The 23,785-nt window shown below is 41.4% G+C and overlaps 1 protein-coding gene across 1 annotated transcript in view; it reads right to left on the bottom strand.

Annotated features, from left to right (window-relative positions):
• LOC132994604 (cadherin-20-like) overlaps positions 1 to 23,785 on the bottom strand; it is a 92,834-nt gene that overhangs the window by 56,756 nt on the left and 12,293 nt on the right. Inside the window, exon 2 of the mRNA XM_061065082.1 lies at positions 10,256 to 10,344. The gene's annotated coding sequence lies outside the window, so the exon portion shown is untranslated. The remainder of the gene's footprint in view (positions 1 to 10,255; positions 10,345 to 23,785) is intronic.

Here is a 23,785-nt window from a genome sequence, read left to right as displayed (position 1 = left end):
AACGACAAAGCATGACTCATAATGATGCTCTTATCCCACTTGAATTCTTTTGTTCCTCATTCATCAACATGACAAACATCAGCCTCTCTCTCTGCATGTGCTCTGTGGTACACACTGTGATAAACACGCGTCGAAACGTGGAGACTTCTGCACGTCAATACGATCGATCGGCTGATGGATCACACTGTGGGATAAATTACACACCACTCACAATTGCCTACAATTAGCTAAACGGGCAGAGGATTGATCTATGAACAGCTAACCAGAGACACGTGGAGGATGCTCGGTGCAGAGGGAGTACATCTGATGTGTAGCTGTGCAGAATAAAGGACAGAGAAGAAGAAGTTAGTTAGTTACATGGATGTATTGGGTGCAGTGGAGGGTGATGGGAGAGCAGGAAGCCACCCTCGTAGCTGACATATCCTTAACTGGGGATGACACATCCCAGGTCCCAAACAACAGGATTCTTCAGTGAGCGAGTCAGACACTGTGCATGCTAATGTTTGACATATAGGTTCCTGGAAAAAACACTGTTTACAGAAAGCTGCTGGGAGCTTGTTCCTGCATGCGGCAGATTGAAGCGTTTGCATACAGCTCATTCGATTTGCCTGTTTCGTGCGTCTCAATGCACTTAAGCAAATAAAGCTAGTTAGTAATTACCTACACACCTTCTGTATGTGTAATGCTCTGTCCTTATTCTGCTCCATGTTTAAAAACAATGCAGTTTAGCATTGGGAACTGTATTAGCTTTGGAAAAGTGAAAGAACTGGATTTTCTTATTGTGGTGTTAATGGACACTTCTATTGCACTACAAAAAATGAGATCCGTCAACTTCTTATTTGCAACAGAAGATTCGATTTTAAAGGCTTAATATGTTAAATATAATATAAATCAAGTATATCCTCTGAAAATAACTCTGTGAGTCATGACTGTCTACAATGGGTGTAACACCCGAGTCCCACTGTCTGTGATGTTTTCAGAGTTTTCAGAGTCCTATCTTCAGTTTGTTTACATCGCCCGGACGGCCGGCTGACTCCTCCCCTCACGTATAAAAGTTGTTTAATTGAGGGACTAGAGAAAAGAAGAATAACATACTGTACTCACTGCTTAACTGTGTTTCTAGATCACGCTCATTTCAGGTAAATTTACATGCAGTGTGAAGATACGAGCATAATAAAGAGTGCTAGCATTAGCATGCTAACACAACAATGCAGCGCAAGTTGTTTTGGTTTCATGCTGGTGGTCAAGGGCGACATCTGCTGGATCAAAAAATCACATATTCTGCCTTTAAAGACAATTTAAGTGAGTTATTTTATATCTATTTTTTTGCTAGAAGAAAAGGAAACTAAGAACTTTATGATATCTCCTAGATTGTTATCATATTCGTTCCTTCAAGGTAAAAAGATCAAGACAAAAACATGTTTCATGCAAATTCACTTCTGCTGTCAAACTATTTAAGATCATTTTCATGTAATCAGGACTCTCAGCTTCAATGTACAAAAGGTACTACTACAACTTTAAGGGAGTGGGAAACTAAAATTAAGGAAATGAATATCATGAGGAGAGGGAACAAGAAAATTGTTGCGCATGTAGCGTTAGCTAGATTGTGGTTCCTGCACAATAATTAGTGATAAATAAAGTCACTGTGGTGAGAGAGTCCTTCGTTGGATGGTTTATTAGTACACCCATTAAAGTCAGCACAGGTTTTATATGTCTCAGGAATTACTTAACAACTTAAAAATGTATTTTTATTTCATGGTAATTTAAGCAAACGATCCAACAGCTGTGATCACATTTCGTGTCAAGTTTAGCTTCTTTCTGATTGGTTCACTGACGGTTTGTGACATCACATGTCGGTCGTAGAGCCCCCAGCCTCGACACAGCCTCAATCTTGGGGGCTGAAAAATGAAGCAAACGCAAGAAGTGTCAAAAACTGCAGTCGATACTGACTCCAAAGTGAGTCTTTAACCGTTAAACCCAATTGTAATATGTCTAATTTTAGCAGAAAGGTTCAAAATATTTCATTGAACTAAATTTTATCCCAACATTATTTCCAAAGGTCAACAAATCTGAATCCCGGGCTCAGCGAAGATGATTCTGAAAAATATTTATTTGTAAATGTAATAAGTGCATAATCAATATCATAAGAAGGGTATTGGTCCCATGCATTAGCTAAAGAAAAAGTGAAAGTTTTAACCCAGTCTGTTCGAGCATTAGGGTATAACTTACTGGTTTGACATTGAAACTTCAAATGTGTAACGTCTTTGCACTTTTTGCGTCCAAAAAGTTACAGTTGTCCACTGACCAAGAAAGATATGTTAAAGTGCAGTTATGGCTCCGAGTGCACGGTTAAACGTTGATATTCCTGTTTCAACTTTTTTTCAAACAGAACTTTTCATTCACACACGAGTCGCTAACTGCTGTGTAAAAGTCATCCTCCCCCCCTGAGGATGTTCTTCACTCACAGTCACCTCTCTGGGCTGGCCCGCCTGGCAGCATCAGCGTGGCACTCATAATCTCAGTAAAGCGAACCCTCCCAGGTATTATTATGACAATGACATTTGCCAATAGAAGGGCAGGCAATCACAATAGATGTTTCCATCGCGGTAAAAATGATTTAGAGGGGCGCTCGCAGAAATGATGATCCAGAGGGGGTCATGTTAGTGGAGGAGGATAATGGTACCCCTGTGCACGGCTTCCTATCCATCCTCTCGGAGCCTTGACTGCCTCACAAACTCGACTCCCCTCGGATGACTGAGCCTCCTGGCCTTCACAAAGTCTATTTCTCTCACAGACAAACGCTGATATAAATTTAAAAAAAGAGCACAAAGCCGGTCACCTCACTGTTTAAAGAGATCGTTTGTTTGATCTGATCTCCCCGGTTCGGTCGGGGGGGCGGCCGCTGCTCCGGCCTGCCTGCCTGACTGCCTGCCTGACTGATTGTTGGACTGCGCTGCGGTTCTGTTGTTGCTGTGTTTGCAGGGAGACAGAGGCCCGGGCTGTGGGTGGTATATTTGCCATGTGAGGATTTTCAGCGCTGTAGACCAGATGGCCGTCAACCTCGTGTTGATCTTGGAGCACGATCATGCCAAAAGACCGCTCCATCCCCCCCTCCCCCCGCGCCGTGGAATAAGAAGAATCGAGATGTTAAACATGCTCCCCGCCCCGAGCTTCTGGCTGCACCAAACCACAGAGGGATTATGTTTGTATCTGGCCGGGGCAGGGAGAGTTGGTTCAGGCTGTAATGGAGCCCAGAGGGAACAGGGTCTGGCACAGAAGAAGAACAAAATGACACGACCACAGACCCCAAGGGTGCCATCGTCTCTCTCTCCTTCTTCTGCTGTCTGCTCCTCTCAAAACTTGCTCACTCTCATTGAAACTTTTTGTTTATCATTTCAGCTTTAAAGCCTTTGATTCCATGTTGTATAAACCGAGGAGTTTGCAAGTCTAATGACAAGAGAAACAGAGGAGCAGATGCTTATAGCCAAGTAGCTAGCTCGATTCAGCTCTCTCTAGAGCAGCTTATTAGCAGGTGAAATAAGGAAACATCTTCTTTGAAGTGCAGAAATAATGTGCACTCATGTGCTCTACATTTTAAAATACACACTTACTGCCTTATTTGCAGAATAAGGGACATCAGCAACACACAGAGCTTTAAAATACTTAAAACAGCTCTTTATAAAACATTTTTTCTTGGCCTGTTCAAACTAGGAAGTCCCCCCTATTTCTTATTTTTTACATTTCTTGACATTAAACAAAGCTAACTGCCTTCTGGATGTTGCTTTAACACAGACCTCATGCTGCCTGGAGATACTAGTTAACATGGACTCTTTATGGATCTTAAATAAGAGCTTTCATGGCAAGACAGTTCAACATTTTGACTAAATAAAGCTAATAATGCTTTTGTCGTTTGCGTAGGTTAACAGGCACGGTGGTCCGGGGCGATGCAATCTGGCTACAGGAGATCGCTGTTTGTACAATTCTGTTTGAATTGTGTGTCAATAAAACCACAACAGCTAAAGCACAATTTACAAAAACTAGCAATACCCTAAGTCATCAGCGACATTTGAACAAGGGCCAGCTTTTTGTTCTTGACTGACACTGTGGGAGCCGGAATACGCTTGCACATAAGCCTGACAGCTGTCGAGGGTTAGGGTTAGGGTTAGTGAAGAAGTTGGTGTCGGAGGGGAAATGTGAGTATTTCAGCCTTGTGATTTGTATTTTGATGTTTATTGTCTAATCACCGGAGATGATTTATATTCAGGTGGCTGGATGGGAAGCTTTGGGGGGCCGGATGTGGCCCGCGGACCGCCAGTTAGTGATCACTGCCCTGAGATTTTGAATTAAGAGATATGAAGGATAAATGACATCACTATATAATAAACAAAAATAGCAAAGAAAATCACTTTGTCCTGTTGCAGTAAACTATTTTACAATATGTGTAATAGAAAGAGAATATCTTATAGCTCCTATATATATATTTCTTTCTGGATGAAGATTTTAAGAATAAAGGAAGAGCTGCTCCAAATCACTGCTGGCTGAAATATCTTTAAATTCTCCACGAGCTCCGGCCTCTTTTGGCTTTCACAATCCTCCCTGAGGTTTCGCTTTTTTCTAATCTTTGAACTCATCGGCTATTGTCTGACAATGTTATGATAGCCTCTGTGAGCAACAGCCTTTTGGTGCAGCCGACAGTTTGTCGTGTGAATTGAGTCGGTGTTGGTGTTGACAGATGACATATAAGAGCAGATCGTAAGCTTCACTCGCATGAAGATATCAGTCGGAAAATAAAAAAGGTTAAATGTTGTTAGAGGACCACAAAAAGGTTGTGATTGTGTGCCACCTCTTTTGTCTCTCTCAACGCAGACAGCCAAAGCCTAATGATGCACATGTCAGGGGTTCTCCAACTTCAACTCCATCAGCTCCTGACCCCCCAAAAATAAGGGTGCCAGAGACTTGGGACCCCCACTGTCCCTGGAGGTGATTAAGGCATATATACAGAAACTCTTCATCTTTATATAAAGATGGCTGCTTTGCAAACTGACTCCGCATGCACAGACTCTCCAGTGCTGCCTGTTAGGGTCAGGTGCTGATCACCTCAAACTATAACCCCATTAAGGGTCAGCAGATGGAGACTGTCCAGTTTTATAGATACCTTGGTGTCTTCCTGGACAGGAAATTAAACTGTAAAAAGAATACTGATGCTTTTTTTCCAAGAAGGCACAGTCAAGACTTTTCTTCTTAAGGAAGTTGAGAACCTTTGAAATGATCATGAATCTTCTTGATGTTTTTTTTTAAATCAGGGAATCTTGACTAGTGTCCTCTTTTATGCTGTGCTGTGTTGGGGTGGCAGCATCTGTGTGGATGATAAAAACAGGATCAATAAGCTGACTAAAAAAGCTGGCTCTGTGATTGGTATTACCCCAGACTCACTTGACATCACTGTTCATAAGAGAATAAGGACCAAACTTAAAACTTTTGATCTTTGAAGGCAATCCTTTACACTGTGTTTTTTTTTATTTTTTATTTTTTTATTAGGAAAATCACAGTATAATTTACATTGCACATAACCTTCATTACTTAACAGACTTCCTTGATCCTCTTATAGGTATTTGTCCATTGTTTGTCCCCCTTTCTGCCGGGACTTGGGAAAGACGGGTGCAGAAAGTTAATGGTGTTTTTAATGGACTCCAAATCTCCTTCAGTGGTCGACGAGTGATGCCACAATGTTCCACTGAACGGCTCAGGAGATCCTTTTTTTCCTGCAGCGGTCGGATACTTTAATGAACATTTTTAGTTGTGTTTCTGACTCACGGCTGTACCTGATTATTCAAATGGTTTCAGTGGTGCTTGTTATTTATTATCTTGCTGTGTACTGTCGATATTGTTTGTTGTGTGTATGAATTGACCAGGTGGCAAAATGAGTTTCCCCGCTGGGGATCGATAAAGTTTTCTAATCTAATCTAATCATTCCCATGTATGACTGCTTTAATCACCAAGAAATCAGTCCAATCATGCTTACCCTTTTTGCACTCTCAAAAACTTCCTGCAAAACTCTGCTGTTGATTGGACCCATAAAGTAAAAAAACTTCATTTGGGGAATTTTTTTTAAATATCTCTGCGAGTGAAGAGGTTGTAAAAACAACAAACAATGGGAGTGGAAACACTGTAACAGTCCAGCTGCAGTATACCTCTTCACATCCTCCTCTGCAGTCAGACCATGATTACTTCTTCACACCTCATTCAGTCTCTCTCTATCCACCCCCCCCCCCCCCCCCTCCACTCGGCCATATAATAACTACATCCTCCACATTGTAGAGAAAAAGACACCATCTCCCATCCTGAAACTTGCCTCACTGTCTCTCTGAACTTCCTGAATTAGACATGAGTACGCTGCCTCGCTCTCCGATCCTTCACCCTAACCTCACAGCCGTTTTTTTTCCAGCCTGCTCCTCTTCCTCATTATGTGTAATTCCACAAACCATCTGCTGCTGGCGACAGGGCCCGTATGCAGCTGTGGCTCTAGGACGCACTCTGATGTTGACCCGCACCTCTTCACGCCGGGCATTTTTGGAGCCCTGAATTGCGCCTCTGATGCTGGCTCTAATCTAGCCTGTAATTTGAGGCTTACTCTGTGTGGCTGAGGAGATGAATCTTCCATCTCCTGCCTCCTGTCATGTCTCATGTTAGCCTCTGCAAGTGGAGGAGAGAGAGGCAGGGGAAGGGGAAGGGGAAGTGGGGGGAGAGAATATTGGGTCTCATTCCCCTCTCAGCACGTCTGAAATCGAGTAAAGCTGAAGAGAGACCGAACGGATAAAATGAAAGCTCGGGATCAGGGTGGTGTGATGAGGTCAATCATCCATTTCTGACGCGTTTCAAGTGGCAGAAGTGACTTTTCCGTATTTCTGCTCGCTTAGTGAGGCCACCTGTAGCATGTTAGCAAAAGTGTAGCAGCGATGATGGCAAGAATGGAACAAATGTATCTTCAAATAAACGCATAGGGAGAAACTAAAAAATAGTATTCCATTTACTGTAAAGTTCATTTTACAATATGCACTTTAAATGCCTACTATTGTCTCTGAAGGCTGGCTGCGTCATATGTACTGGAGCGAACAATATAACAGAATCAAAATATGGAGACAGTCACCGTCATTACCGCAGGTGCAGGTTCAATCATCACACATTGCATGCACCCTTACGCTGTGGAAAATTGGCCCTTCAGGTCTTCACTGCTCAGAGCATGCTGGGATACATAGCAACATAGAGCAGGCTGGTGGATCCACTTTTTAACATCTTTTTTCTACCTCATTAGGTCATAATCCTGCTTTTAAAGAAGCGGTGGTATACTGTTAAGTGTTAACCTTGAGGAGTGCTGGTTTGATTGAAAAGTACTCCTCTGTTAAAGACAACAAGTGACCATCTGAGGTGGTCAACTTCACAACTATCAACGTTAATGTAAAGGTTAACTACTGTGACGTACTGCCATGTGGTGAAATCAGTTCGTACCTGCATCGTGCAGGACCCCTCACACCCCGGTATCCCCCTTTTCACCACCCTCCCCTCAGGTAGACTGAGAACCCCCAACACACTCACAAATAGGCTGCGGAACAGCTTCTTCCCCAGAGCTGTGGACATGGACTGTGCAATAACTTTTGTGTTTTAACTCCCTATATTTTAATTTGTAGAGTATTTATTACATTCTTTTTTACAAATGTTTACAGGTATAAATGTGTATGTGGGTATGGGTGAGATGTGCTTGGATTGTGTTTGTGTATGTGTGTGTGTGCTGGTGTATGTGTACTTATCTTATATTTTATATGTTGCAAACAGGATTGCTTCAACTGAGTTTCGTTGTATATCATGCAATGACAATAAAGATAAATCTAATCTAATGAAGAGCTACACAGCTGCGCAAAAACTGCTCGTTGTGGACTTGGCTGAACAAAATGGAAATCAGGGTTTAAAGCCTCTATCAACCAGAATCCACAAAAACCTTCAAAAAGTTTCCTCTTCACTTTTCACAATCTGAGCTGCTTTTGTGTCAAAGGGATGTTCTTGGTGAATGAACATCAGTTCCCACTATCAGTGACTTAAAAGCGCCCGGAAACCCAAATCCACAAAATTGTTATTTATGATCTCACAAGTACACAGTATCAACTCTCTGAAAGTATTAGAAGTTACCTTCTGTCGGTTTTGAGATCTTTTTGTTTAAGTTAACCTTGTTGGAGGTTGGGTGTTAAGTATGCAATGAGATTTATTACGCAATACATTTCAAACCAAGTCAAGTCCAAAATAATTCATTAAAATAGTCATTAAAATAAAATAAAACATTAAAAAAATCATGCAAACAAAAAATTAAAGAATGTAATGTTTTTTATAAAATACATAAAAATGTCAGAATAAAATAAATATTAAACATTAAGTGCAATGAGACATGTTGAACAATGTTTCCTCTTCGCTTCACAACCCTTCACAACCCTTCTGCACCCTGCAAAGTAAATATTTCCAACTGTAGTTTGAAATTGTTTTTAATTAGATATCTCACAACTTTCCATCGCTAAACCTTGAACCTCTCGCTTCCTCTCCTCGCCCCCCCGCTGATGCGAGACTCAGGATTTAGAGAAAATTACCATAATTCAAAACGAGCGTTCTGACTGCAACTTCATCCGCAAACTTCTCAGAATCCAAACTTCTGTGTTTCCTCACACCTCCTCCTCCCCTTCTGCCCCCGATGTGACATGTGCACACAAAGCACAATGTTTTCTGATGCTTGTGTTTCTGTTGTTGTTTTTTCTTCACAGACAGGGAGATGAAGAGGAGGCCGAGCAGATGTCAGGACTGATAGCGGAGCTTATCTACACATCATTGATTAGTACGCGCTCTTACTGAGGCCAGCACGAGGTTGTTTCCTCCTCTGATGCCAAAAACTCTTTAAGAAAGAGTCGAGAAACGTGTCAAAATGGATCGAACTGATAGGAAGACGCAGAAATCTGTCCATCCACACCTTTCATGGAGACGTTAACAAGAGAGGGGAACCTTTCACTCTGAAGCAGGAAATCTTCAGTGTAGTTTTAACAGGTGGAGAAAAGAAGCGGACATGAAGAGAGGAGGAAAAATAATTGGCTGCACCGCCTGTAAGCCCGGCGTCGACTCCACTCCTGCTGCTGCGAGTGTTCAACCTATCTGCCCATTTAAGAAGCTCCATCGAGGTGCATGTTCACCTACTGGAGCATGAAAGCCCTCTGAGGCAGCGTGTTAGACGACGAGCGGTGCAAGAAGAGGGGGGGGGGGAGTCAGATAACAGGAGGAGAGGGAAAGAAATGCCCAACTCTTCTTAGAACAAATCCAATATTCAGCAAGGAGAACTTGAAAAACATCTGTTTTTTTTGTTGGCGGTGGATGAAATAATGCAACCTGGACGCCACAGCAAGAATCAAATCACTCCTGAAGAAGAACTGACGTATGTATTTGCTAATTTTTAAAATGATACAATCCAAAATAGCCCCCTCTAATAAAGCAACAGGTACCCTGCCAGTTGCTGAGATTTGTGACAACCCCGCCAGCCAACTCGTATTCTCGAGAGTTCCTCATTAGAGGCAACAGATGTTAGAAATATAAAAATGTTGAGCCAAACAGGCAGATAAAACCCGTCCTTAAGTAGTGCAGGTAATTAATCAAAATCTGTTGCAATTTCTGATTTAATTACACGTCCATGTTTTAATCTGTTGAAGCAAAAAACCTTGTTTGTAAACAGGTAATTTCTCAGGACTGTGTGGTCGTGGCAGCTCACATTTTGCTTTATTCATCGTGTGTGATGACTCGCTGCTCAAAGCATCATGGGAAACCGTAGCCACGCTAACAGAGCTAGCAGCTCCACTTTTTAACATCTTTTCTCCCTCGTTATGTCAAAATCATTCACACAAAGAAAACAGATGATATACTGTCTGGAGAATAAACAGAATCTGAAAAATGTTTGGGAAGTAGCTTCTAATACTTTAAGGGATTTGTAATATGAACTAAGATCATAAATTACACAGTAAGAAGCTTTCTGGGAACTGATTTCTACTCTTACAGAATATCTCTTCAACACAAAAAAACCGCTGAGATTGTGGTAAGAGAAGAAGAAAATGTGGAAACATCATGTGTCTTCATTGACTTTGTATTGAGTGTTGGAACCTCCTTGACACTTTCATTTATTAAAAAAATCTCCTTGGAAATGAATCCCTGTTAGTGTTAGCATATGTAGAGGTCCTACCTGAAGAGGAGACGCAGAAGAAGTCGGATTCAGGTGACGAGTGGAGGCGATGAATGCGCCAGACCTTCAACCCCGGAGAACCGGTTAGTCTGGAAAATAGAAAGTGGATATAAATTCACTTTTCGATTCACTTTTTTGTAAAGCGTCTTGAGATAACATTTCTTATGAATTGGCGCTATACAAATAAAGATTAACTGATGATTAAGTATATTAATGCAACCCATGATGTGTTTGGATTAATGTGTAATATTTTTCTTGCCCAAATCTAAATGAAAAGGCAATTTTAGATCAGAAAGGAGGAGAAAACAATCCATTAACAGAAGGTTAAGGGTACCTCGAAACAGGCTAAGACAGGAAGGAAAACAGGCCAGAATACTGTGTTCAAACGCACTTTTAAAGAAAACTTATGATTAGTGTGAAAAGGATGAAAACAGACCTTAAATCAGAATCTAACAAGTACCTATAAAGACTACAAGTTAAGTTCTAAACAGGGACTTAAGGGTACCTAGCAACAGACTGCATCATGTATTAGAGGGGAAGAAAACAGACAACGTAGCAAATTCTGTTATGGATAAGAAGAAAAACTGGCTTTGAAAGTGATGGTTTAGCGTTTCAAAACACACACCGAACCATGAGATGGAAAGAAAGAAAACAAGACTATCATCAGAGGATGAAAGGCTTCTTAAGACAGTAGGAAACAAACCCTTATATTGTGCTTAGGGTACCTTAAATAGGCCTTAATTTGTTGAAAGGAAATCAGGTATTCAGGAGATAAATGTTTCCCTGAAACAGGTCAAACTATGAGTTAGATAAAAAAGAAAACAAATCTTAACACAGAAACACAGAAACACAGTATGGTGCCTAAAGACAGACCTAATAATGTATTAAAGAGGTCATATTCTGCCCTTTTTGGGGTTCGTATATTTAATCTATGTACCTACTTTTGTACGTTCACAATAGCTAAAGTCTGAAAAAGTGTCTGTTTTCATGTACTGCTCCTCCTTGCTCCCTCTCCGCTCTGAGTCCGTCAGCTGCACTCTGTTGAGCCCACACTGTTAGACCCCACGTGGGCCAAGTCTGCTCTGATTGGTCTGCCGATCCGCTCTGTCGTTATTGGTCAGTTGCTCAGCACGGTTCTCGGAAATGTCCCGCCCCTTTTACCATATTGGGAATGCAGCCACTGGCTCCGTCTGAGGGGAGCATAAACATTAGCACCTTAGCACTACTGTGCTACCGCAGGCTACGGCATATCGTGGGCGTGCTACAGAAGTTAACGGGCGTGCAACATGAGCTGCTGGGCTTACCACAACGAGCCAATGGGCTTAGATCAGTGATCTCACACTGACAATGACGTCGGACTGACACATTTTTATCGAGGGGGGCTAGAACCGAGCGTTACATGCAGCTAATGCTACAGCTAACAGGAGGACGTAGGAGAAGCTGCGTTTCCACGGACTTTGAATTTTTGCACATAGATGTGCCTAAACATGCACAGGACACTTGGAAAACACACTGAAGGGCATATAAAACCAGAAAAAGCATAATATGGGACCTTTAAAAAAGATGCTACATTGAACTTCTTGTTGGGACACAAAAGAGATAAAGTGATGACCGGTGGAAGAAAATACATTTGAGATTCATGAGAGTATAAAAAAGTATGAATAACTTTTCTAAAGATACCATAGGGACAGTAATAGTTTAACTTGATAAAAAAAACGATGAAGAAAAACAAAGACATTGATCTTTTGTCTCTTTCATTTCTCCTTCGATGCAATATTTGTGGTTTTGAGAAAAAAAAAATGCAGCACCACAAAACCCCTTTTTCTGTCTACAGTAGCATCTTCATAAAGAGTGCAAAGCTATTTCTGGTGCGACATGATTGTTTACAAATCCAATGAAAATGTGCGCGTGGGAACAAAAAGGAGCACAGTTCACAGTGGGCAGTGTGAGAGCTGAGGACAAGACACATGAAAGTGTTACAGCCAAACTTTTCAGAATTATTTCTGCAGCTTTGTAAATCTTTCATCCTTAAGGTGAGAGAAAAAGAGAATAAAGAGTGGAGTTCCTGGTGAGATCTGAGGTCAGTACATTGGTTGTTTGGGGCGTATAAACAACATCCACAAAAACAGCCCGCCGGCACAAATTTGTGAAAATAACACATTCTGTTTTTGTGTGTTCTGTCTGAAAACATCACCTGTAGGGAGGCGGTCGGGGTGAAAGGAAGACTCAACATAACAAATTAGGAAGGCGATGGCCAATAATGCTGCGGATATGGGTGCTAGATTAGATAATGGCCAAAAAAAACTATTTTTATTTTGTTTTGGAGGTCTGGTTTTTAACATTTTTACTTCCTTTTTTTTATTCCTGGATTTGTTTAACATGAATGAATAATTTATTGCCTTTTAAATACACATCTCCACGCTCAGAGGGGGTATTTTTATGAAGTCAGGAGTTTTGGCCTTGCAGCACAGAGCCACCATCTGATTTGTCTCTGTTTGGATGAAAGTCAAATGGACTCCCCGCGCGTCTCAGACTCCTCACCTCAAACCCAATAACTCTTCCCTGTGGAGGCCCCGGCTCAAGCTTTTCCCCCCCTCTCCACCCGTCGAGACATTTATCATCTCTCTCCTCAGACGCTGTACTCAGCGGCCTGTTAAGACAAGCGCTCATAGCAAAATGTCAAGGATTGTTGCTGCAGCCTGTTGTGTTTACTTCCTCCTCCCTCCCCTTCTGTCTCGGACCGTTCGTCTGCGTCGCCTGCAGGCGAGTGGGCTTCTTTCTTTTGCCCCCCTGTGACACGTCCCATCTTTAAAGTGCAGCTTTGACGGCACATTTGTTAAACATGACATTAAGGGTTGCCCGCCCTGAGGCGAGGTGACAGACGCCTGTGTACAGATCCCACTGTGCAGACGCTCCACTGTTTGTACACATTTGGTTTAGGCTGCGTGTATGAATTTGTGATTCTTGCGCTTTAGTTTTTCCCCGTGCTGAGCTGTTGTTGATGCCGTTCCTTCAAGGGATTGGTGTAGAAAAAGAGGAAAACATTGCTGCGCTGGACTATTATTCAAGGTCTTGGTATTTATGAATGGAAGGGGAACAATCCTCCATGTCTCCAATGCACAATAAACAATCGATATTGTGTCAGGCTTTTGTAATACCAACCTTGTTACACAGTGTTAACATGTTCCCAGCATTTCCTGACTTTTAAACAGATAAAAACCCAACATTTCTTCCTCATTGTAAAGTGAAAAAGTTCCTCCTCGTTAGCGAATTAAAGAAATACATGTGAAATGAAATGACATGATAAGAACCAAGATCTATACTGCAGAGGTTACAGACAGTAAGACAACCTTTCCCATCTCCATAATAAACAAAAGGAGATACAAGGTTACGGCTACATACAGGCATTTTATTGCTGGCTATATCAGGACAATGAGAAAGGTCGACAATAATGAAACACCTCTCCAAGAGGTGCAATGTATCATCTTCAAAACACCTTTTCCTGACATGACAAAATGATGCTTAAAGCAACAACATGTGGCAATTCTGTATAATACACATAATAATTGAAGTTTTTCTTTATATAGTGCTTTTCTCAGACAAAAACAGCATACATACAATGAAAGAAGAACAAAATGAAAAATGAGTACGTCATGGACGCCATTCTTGGATAGGACAGCTGAAGGGGGGCAGGAAAGGTGATGTGTGGAGGAGAGAGGGGGTTAGACGACATGCAGCAAAGGGTCATGGTTGGATTCAAACCTATGGCTGCTGCGACGAGGACTACAGACTCGACACATGGGGGCGCACATAACACACAGCGTCATAACCGCTAGGCTATCCAGTGCGCCGACACTAACTGTTTTAGTCGCAGTTAGTCAGAGCTTTATGTTCACCTAAGCTGCACTAAGTTTTGTTTTGCAAAGTAAAAAAGGAAAACAGTACTTTATTTGACTTCCTCCAAAGTCTTGGTATCAATGAAAGAGAGAAGAAAACAAACGCCGTATGCTAACCACAATAGAGACAGTCAACACTCCATCACGTCTCTTATTCATCATCGTGATCCCGACTTTAATGCTCAGTTAACATCTCCCAGCATTTCTTGCTTAAGGCGGAGGCAAAGCAAGATTCACCAACATTTCTCCTCCTAAATGCACTCAGGCCTCCATCCATTAGTGATTATCTCCACAATCACACCAGGAAAAGGGAGGCAATCTTTTGAGTAAGGGGGGGGGGGGGGGGGGGGGGAGTGGAGGAAGGCAGTTCGTTGGGGGGGACGCGATCTCTCTTTACAGGGTTAAAAGAGGCAAGACATGCTCCACAGGGAAAATCACTCAGCCTCATTGTGGGGACTAAATCAGAAACCATCGCCGCCCCATCCATCTCTCTCAGCCGACCATGTGTGTGTGTCTGTCTGTGTGTGTGTGTGTGTGTGTGTGTGTGTGTGTGTGTGTGTGTGTGTGTGTGTGTGTGTGTGTGTGTGTGTGTGTGTGTGCGTGTGTGTGCGGTTACTCCAGAGTGTGATTGTGTGTTGTTTGGAAGTAGAAGGAAAAGAGAGAGGGGGGTTGATGAAGAGTCTTTAAAGCTTTTGCTTCCTGTCTCCTGAAATCCACAACTCCCATGAATCACCATCCTGGCTGTTTTCAGCTCGATTACTTTTCTCTCAGAGCGCCACGCTTTGTTTAATTCCTTCAGTTTATTCTACTGGTCAGCGACGAATCACAAAACACTGAAAAATGAAGACAATAAGTATCTGATTTGTTTCAATATGACAATATTTGCTGGTGGATAAAACTCACATTAACATCAAAGTAATGAACAGTGGATCACCCTTAATTCCAACCAATCACGTCCCAGTCAGTTTGTTCTGTTTGGAGTGTTGGCTACACAAGAATCTGGAGCTGTTGTTGTTGTTTTGGCCGAAAAAAAATGATGTTTCTTTTGAAACATGTTTCTCGAAGACAACAAAAGATTTGGCTTATTTTGTCAGTTTGTCCTTCTCTCTGATTTGTTATCCACAGAATCCAAATTCATGAATATCATCCCATGCTTGAAAAGCGTTAGTTTTACTTAAAATATATTTGCAACCCACATTGGATAAAAACAGAAACATAAAGGTGTTCAGGTGAGCTGAGTTAGACAGACTGCTTGAATGGTATGTTGCTGACATCAAGACAAAGACACTTTGTTTGCTCTTTCACGGGCTGCAGATGGACAAACAGGTCTTTGCTCAGGACAAAAAAGCACCTGCTGCATTTTCAGTTTTCTCCGACCTCTAGCCACCTTGCCACCGGCTGTTCATTTCCCTTAATCTGCAGGCAGGTCAGGTCAGAGCAGGGCAACAAACTTCCTGGATGAAGATACGGCTGATTGCTCGCCGGACCCTCATTTCCTTTTTAGCGCTGGCTGAGAGGAGTCAATTAAAAACTTAAATAGCCAAACTTTAAAAAAGTTACCTCCACTTACGTTGATTGTGTGAGCTTTTCCATTGTTTTCTGAAGAGTTTCCTGGGGTATGATAATTGCCTCTGTAATATGCCGAGCCTTTTAATCCTGCTCGTAAAAACCAGTCGCATTAATCAAGTTGTATTGGTGTTGGTGAGCTGTATGAGATGATTGGGACAATAAGTGGTGCGTGTCTTTGAGAGATGTGACACTCCGAACGTGTCATGTTCCCTGCCATTAAATGTTACGACGCTCTGCCTCCATTAAAACCTGGATATTACTCATACTGGAGCCTTGCAGGAGGGGGAAAAAGAAGAAGAGGCAAACTGTTCTGTGAAGTTCACTCCTTAGAGTCAGATTCACATCTCCGGCAATTGACGAGCAGGTCATACATGGAGAAAGAAGAAGGGAAGGGAAAAAATAGCTTCCTCAAAAACATGGCAGGTTTAATTTGTTAGCGTCGATGAAAATCGTCCAGTGAAGAAAACAAATGACGGTTACACGAGGCCGATGGTAGCAATTCGTCAGGGGGAAGATTGAGGAGCCGGTCTGGAGATAGCTCACATCTCCATAAATCATGTTGACAATTGACTTGAACTGCATGGGGAGGAGGTCTCCCATAAAGCGGGCCTGAGCGGGCGCTGATATAGGACGTCTCTCTCCCGCTGCCCAGAAATAGAACGACAGCTTGACGCATCGAGGACGGCCTGTGACGGCTGACTGAAAACACTGTCTGCACACTCATTTAAAGTGGTAATCTGTGAGTTGTTTTTGTTAAGCTTTTGGCGCCATATTCGATGGCATGTTGCTCCGTGTAACCCATCCATCCTGATCGATCAAAGGAAGTTTCTGCAGGCGCTCTTTCCAGTGAAAACTTTCAAAAACAGTGTTGTGTTGCTGTGGTACTCATTCTGTTCAAAGTCCCTCAGATGAAGATTTTGGTTTCCATAGTGATCGTCGTCTCTAATGCCAAACTATGCACTCAGTATGAATTCCAAATAGCGTTTGTCGTTCACAAAAATTTAAAACACCTTCACATGCCTTTCTGTTTTATTAACCGCTAACTGCCTGAAATGATATCCAGGCCAGTGCTCACTGTGTGCCAAATTTACAAGAACCTTGATCATCATTAGCATATTTTAATTGTCAAAAAATTCAGAAAACATAGAAGACACCAAATCAAGAGTGGTTAGAGGACTGGGCTGATGATTAATCAGAGGCAAACTTTCCACCAAACTCTCTTAAATGAGAGTCATCCCAAAGAGTGTTTGTACAGTCCAATATGGCAACTGCGATCGAGGCGCCTTAAGTAACCAATGAGTGACATCACTGAGGATTCTTCCATATTTATTCACAGTCTATGGTCCCATTATATATGTTACAGCAGAAATAAACCAGTTAACAGCCCGGTACAAAAAACAATTTTTGCCTCTGTAGCTCATTTCTATATTCATTCAAAGACTGTACAGGGAGGGAGTTTTTTCATAAAGAATCCCTTTTTATGGCATGATGTAGCTGGTTGCCAGGAGGCTAAAGGCCCGCCTCAGCTCCGCCTCTTCATCTGTTTCGATATTGATTTGAAATTGCTGTCAAAATAGCTCATCCAATATGGCAGACAATGTATTGTAAAAAGTGAAGGTGCACAATTTAAACGAAGGAAGTGCATGTAAGTTGTGTAAAATAACTCAAATCAAAATCCTGAGTGAAAAAAAAAAAAAAAAAAAAAAAAGGGTCCCATTCATGAAAGGACAAAGAAAAGTGCTGCAACTGAATTATTTTCATATCATTGAAATTTAGCAGGGGCAGAGATTTAGTCCCTTCTTCACAGCCTCCATCATTCGGCTTCACAACACCAATCAGACACCAATGGGTGATGTGGCTGAGACTATGTCGATATTCAATACAGTCTGTATTCATTACTCTATTATTGCATTGCAAATTATTCAAAATGCTGCCACGGAATCAGGCCTGAAATCACAGAAAAATCCCCCTGAAATCCTGGAGAGACTGTGTGATAAAAGCATCATACCAACCATGTATCGAACATGGACATAGATTGACACAATTGATGTCTGAAGAGGAGTTTTTGAAGCCCAACAATGCCGGTTGCCATGTTGGAAATGCTGTCTCAAAGTTACTTTCAGTCAATTTAGAAACAGATGAAGAGTTGGAGCTGGAGCTGAGGAGGGCCGTAAGCCTCCTGGAAACCAGCCACGACGTACCTGCCTAACAGTTTTTTGAATTGGGTGTGTTTGGGACATTGAGGGTTTTTTAAGCTCCAGCTTCAAGTGGACACTCGAAGGATTGGCAGTTTGTTTTTGTTTGCACTCCTGCATTGGCTTCATTTGTTTCATTTCACCCACAGTTGTTTGCCTCTTGAATAAAACATGGACCTGAACCTGAATCCCAGGTCTTGTCTTGGGTTCCTCAGATCAGATTAAAACTGACTGCAGACCTCTAGCTCACACCCCAAAAACCTCCTGCAAATGCACACTGAGCTCCCCCCAGATGATATTAAGCAAAAGTGAATCTGCTCCTCTGGCTATGAGATGCTTCTTCTTCTATCATGTGTGATCTCTTCTTCCTCTCACACCGCCTCGGCTCATCTTTCCAAACTGCACGCATCCTCTGTGCTCTCTTTGTTGTAATGCAGACACAGGAGCAAGGTAGACTAAATAAATAAGACTCTTAACAGGTATACCATTTCTGAATTATTTATTATACTCTGTATGTAATTCGAGTCATGACCTGTTGATACGATCAGTAAATGTGATGTGATGTCTAAAATTAGAGCTTTATTCTATTACAGGAAGCTGTAATGTTATCACAGCAGCTTTCTGATGCATTACTTCCAACAGGATTGACTTGAGGTGTTCTGAAAAAAAGCTCTATATCTGCTTCTCACTGTAGGAGCATTACAAGTGTGACACCCAGTCGAGTGTATAAGCTTCTCCCTCTCCCTCACCGCCTCTCCGTCGGTGGTTTTTTTTCCCGGCAAGCTGTGTTTATGCAGGGTTTCACCAGATGTTGATTCAACCGTTGAACAGATGACAGACTTAGCCAGCAGCTGAGGAGACAAATCCACAGTCCAACACTCAGCAGGCTTCCACCCTGCTTTTTTCTCTGCCGGCTTTGTTTGCATACGTCTGTCTATGTCTCGCACTTCTCTTCATATCAGAGTCTGACATTTATTATTTTATTCGTTTCAGCTCGGCTTATATTCATACGAATGTCTGGAAACAGATTTTACACACTCCTCTCCTTTTTGTGTTTGAATACTAATCAAGATTTCCTTACAAGCCTCGAACGCGGAGCTTTAAACTTGCAAATTATCATCTCAACACTGTAGTAAACAAAAAGTGTTGTACTCGATGGAGCTGTGTAATTGTAGGAGCAGGGAAATGAAACGGCGCTGTAGTGTTTTCCTCAAGAGAAGTCATTTACTTCGGCTGCCTCTAATAAACATTCAGCCATAAAAACAAATCCATCCGGCGGCACAGAATGTGTAAAGCTGCCGGTGTTGAAATGACAGATTAAAGTATCCACTAAGCAAATAAAACACAACTCTGAAGGTTTTGAAATGCTTCTCAAATACGGCTTCTCTCGTGGTTATGTGTGCTTCCAATTCCCATTACAAAACAAACCGACGCAAAAATGATTATTATTAGTTTTGCAGTGTGTGGTTGGTTTGCCCAACCGAGAACGAGCGGGATGGGACTTTGTTGAAGCGTTGTTGAGAATCTTAAGCACATCCGTCCGGCTCTCTGTATGCTAAAGTTTACCAGATTGTATCTAATCTTTGAAATAATATTTTGATAACTACAGAAAAAAGCCCATCTTCAAACTTTGGAAAATCTGTGTGCGACACAATCTTACATCTCACTTGATGAATGTCAACTTTGTCACTGGCATTACGCTTTAAAATAAGACGATGTGCTTCAACTTCAAGGATCAGTTTGACGAGTGAAGGGTCGAGGTGTCAATTTCTTTCATCATTACTCCAACAGGCGCTGAAAGATCCTATCTGGTAGCATCACTGCAACATACTGAAAGATGATTTTTCAATTGCATCAACAATCAGATAAAGACAGGATGGTAACAGAGTAACAAGGAGCGTGATGAACGGAAACTGTAACATACAACATCATAGGTCTACGATTGGACAATCAACTTTCTCTTTTCCATTTCAGAGAATTAAACTTTAAACTTACTTCTTTAAAAAATTTGAAAATTTGAAAATCTTGATAAAAAATCGTGATAAAATCCAGTATCCAGGACCATTAGTTGAGTGTATCGTTAGATCCCTTTTCACAACCGTTGTTCAATACTTAATTTGCAGGCAGCCCCAAGCTAGGCTATAATGTCATTTTAGGTCCTGTTGTCATGAAAATTCATTTGCACAAAACAGCATTTTGGGTGCCTGAATTGCTGAAAATGGTCCCCGGAGTGCAAACTTTTGAAAACGGCACCATCTCTGTCTTTGTGTAAACTGGCAGTTCCTCTGAAAATTGAATATTTTAGCAAATGCTTCCAGTCAATAGCAACGCGTGAGTAGGTGGAAAACAACAACAATGGTGGACTCCTGAGTTTGGTTTGTGCTGCTCACTCTATTGAGTCTAACCACGCTATTCCACCTTATTCACCGGCAAAAGGCAGCCAAAGGGCCATTAGCCTTTTTTTATATGTTTCCACCTCACCGCTCTGTAGAAGGAGGAGTATGTGCACATTTGTGTGTTATTACATCAGAAAGTCTCACTGCCAACTACAGCATTTTTGGCATTTTGTAACAGTTGGTTGTTAACAAAATGTTGTTCCCTGAGCATGGGACTTTCTTTTGAAAACGAAAACAATTAGATTTTTGGTGGATTGTTATGGTGTAAATTTGGCCTCAATCTGCTTAAAGGCTTTATATGCGATTTTTTGATCCAGCAGATGTCGCCCTTGAGCACCAGCATGAAACCAAAACAACTCGCGCTGCATTGTTGTGTTAGCATGCTAATGCTAGCGATCTTTATTATGCTCGTATCTTCACACTGCATGTAAATTTACCTGAAATGAGCGTGATCTAGAAACACAGTTAATCAGTGAGTACAGTATGTTATTCTTCTTTTCTCTAGTCCCTCAATTAAACAACTTTTATACACGAGGGGAGGAGTCAGCCGGCCGGGTGATGTAAACAAAGTGAAGATAGGACTCTGAAAACTCTGAAAACATCACAGACAGTGGGACTCGGGTGTTACACCCATTGTAGACAGTCATGACTCACAGAGTTATTTTCAGAGGATATACTTGATTTCTATTACTTTTAAGTGTTAAAAAATCACATATAAAGACTTTAAAGAAACAAGAGATCTCCTAACTACAGCTTGGACAAAAGCTGGAGAGGGACTTTGTTAGATAAAATTTGAATAATTATAATTAGCTAAGTCCTTACTTGTTCTTTTAGATTCAAAATCAGTACTGTTCTTTTACAAGCCTGGGATTCAAACAGTGAAGCTTAAAACTTATATATTTAAATTATTAAATTGATGCCAAAAAAGTGTAAAGACTAGTTCAATAATGTCTTGAGATAAACACCAGGAAACTCTTCAATCTGGGGCAGCCTGAGAAGAAATCAATCCTGATGATGCAATGCACAAAAATACCCCAACCACAGTGATGTCTGAAGGCAAGTCAACATTTTTATCCATCTGAAGCTTCATATTGAGAAACATCCGGAGTCAGACAGAGACCGATTTCTGAAACAACAGCAGGTTCAGTCGACCGTGATGATACAAGACTACACGACTCCCCATTTTATTCCTGACAGTGGCTCCAATGTTTCCTGTGGTTGCATACAGGATGTTGTCTGACACTTTTCAAAAAAAAATATTCTTGGAAATGTCAGAAATGACAAAACTCAGGATGACACACACAAGCTAGAAAGAGGGGGGAAGTGAGTTTAAGCCCCGAAATAAAGGACTCAAACTCATATTTGGCAGAGAAAGAAGGTAGTTTCCATTTCAATAAACATCACATCCTTGGAAACCAAAGCCAGGAGAAACAATTGCCATTCCCGTCACATGTTGAGTGTGTAAAACAAGTTAATTTCGCTCTCGTTCGTATGCTCATTGGCCTTGAAATAAATCAAGAGGGGGGACCATTTATTATAAATGCACTCCTATTCTTGCATGTGCTCTGTGCTGACTCTCCGCTCCTTGTTCTTAATTTGCGTCTGGCTCTTCAAATATTTAAAGGTAGGATTTAAGAATTGAAGTGACTGCAAACATGGATCCCAGGCCCCACTTGACTAGGCAGGCTGGCTCGTTGTACAAGACAGGCACTTACTCAAACATATGGCCACCAGTGCTCGCCGCTCTTGTTAAGGATTGAAGCCGAAGCATTGTCCCTGACCGACATTTCTCCATTACCAAAGCAAAGATGTACTCGTGCAGTTCATCTTTCGCGAGCTGCACTCTTGGATATCAAACTGAAGTACTTGTTTAGTGATTTGGAAGGAGGAAAAGTATCTAGACTGCTAAATTGAAACTGTCTGGCTTTCTAATAGCTCATTTTCTTTTCTAAAATGAAGTGGTTTTAATCTGATTGTTTACCATTTTACAAATACATACATTAGAATATTCATGTTACAATAACTTATTTTCTCGTGGTGGATACCTAAAAATTCCTTTTCAAAAAGAAACCTCGTACCTCTACATCTATACGTGTCAAAACCAAGACGAAAACAGGACTAAAAGGAAGATTTATGTTGTGCTCGATTATTTTCAGTAAACAGAAAGACAACTACATGTGTTTAAACCGGCTAATGAATGCAAATGTTTCTCCATTCCTGGTGCAATGTAAAAATGCAACTGTTAGCTAGCATGTTTGCTATAGCCTATTAACTGTTTGGCTCCTGAAACAGTCCCGATGTCCAAGAAACCAATGCACTGACCAAAGGCTGGTCATTTAAAGGCTGTTAAAAAGTAAAAAAATGGACACTCCAGGAAATACTAATGTGACTGCAAAGCTCATAGATGTTTAAATTAGCCGGTTTTAGCTAACACATTAGCCATATCAAGTTACCGAGGAGATTAAATTGAATCTCTATTGGCCCAGAAAACAGTAAAAGGCCGAGCCTAGAACGCAGAAAAGAGCTTGCAACTGTAAGCTAGCATTTTTGCTAAATCAACCAGTATGTTATTTAATTTGCCCAGACATGTCTTAAATTCATACGGCTGTTGATGTTGTGAAGCCCAGTGGCTATAAAACGTATAATTCAAAGGCTGTTTAAGCAGCAATTGTACCTGAAAATGATTAAAAACAATGCAAGGAAAATGCTAATGTTCCTGCAAAGCACTGTTGGCTAATATGCTAACCACACAAATAGCTTAAAGAGCGGATGACAGACAAACAACTGTTGGCTGGCACATTTGCTGTACCGACTGTTTAGGATATCTCTTCTGCACTGAAGTGGCCATACATGATTTCATTCTGCTTTTGTTGTCATTAAGCCCAGTGACTATACACATTTAGATTTAAAGGGCTGTTAAAACTCATTTAAAGGCTTTATATGTGATTTTTTGATCCAGCAGATGTCGCCCTTGAGCACCAGCATGAAACCAAAACAACTCGCGCTGCATTGTTGTGTTAGCATGCTAATGCTAGCGATCTTTATTACGCTCGTATCTTCACACTGCATGTAAATTTACCTGAAATGAGCGTGATCTAGAAACACAGTTAAGCAGTGAGTACAGTATGTTATTCTTCTTTTCTCTAGTCCCTCAATTAAACAACTTTTATACGCGAGGGGAGGAGTCAGCCGGCCGTCCCGGCGATGTAAACAAAGTGAAGATAGGACTCTGAAAACTCTGAAAACATCACAGACAGTGGGACTCGGGTGTTACACCCATTGTAGACAGTCATGACTCACAGAGTTATTTTCAGAGGATATACTTGATTTATATATTTAAGTGTGAAAAATCACATATTAAGACTTTAAAGAAGTATTTACCTGAAAAAGATTGAACCATGCTAATAAATTGCCTTTACCTGCAAAGCCAACAAAATCACTGTTATTGGTTTCCCCTTCACAGATTGATGTCAT

This window comes from Labrus mixtus, chromosome 19 (assembly GCF_963584025.1).
Source record: "Labrus mixtus chromosome 19, fLabMix1.1, whole genome shotgun sequence".
In the NCBI taxonomy this organism is placed as follows: domain Eukaryota; kingdom Metazoa; phylum Chordata; class Actinopteri; order Labriformes; family Labridae; genus Labrus; species Labrus mixtus.
The sequence above is the reverse complement of the archived record's forward strand: the minus strand, read 5'-3'. Positions and strand labels throughout refer to the sequence as shown.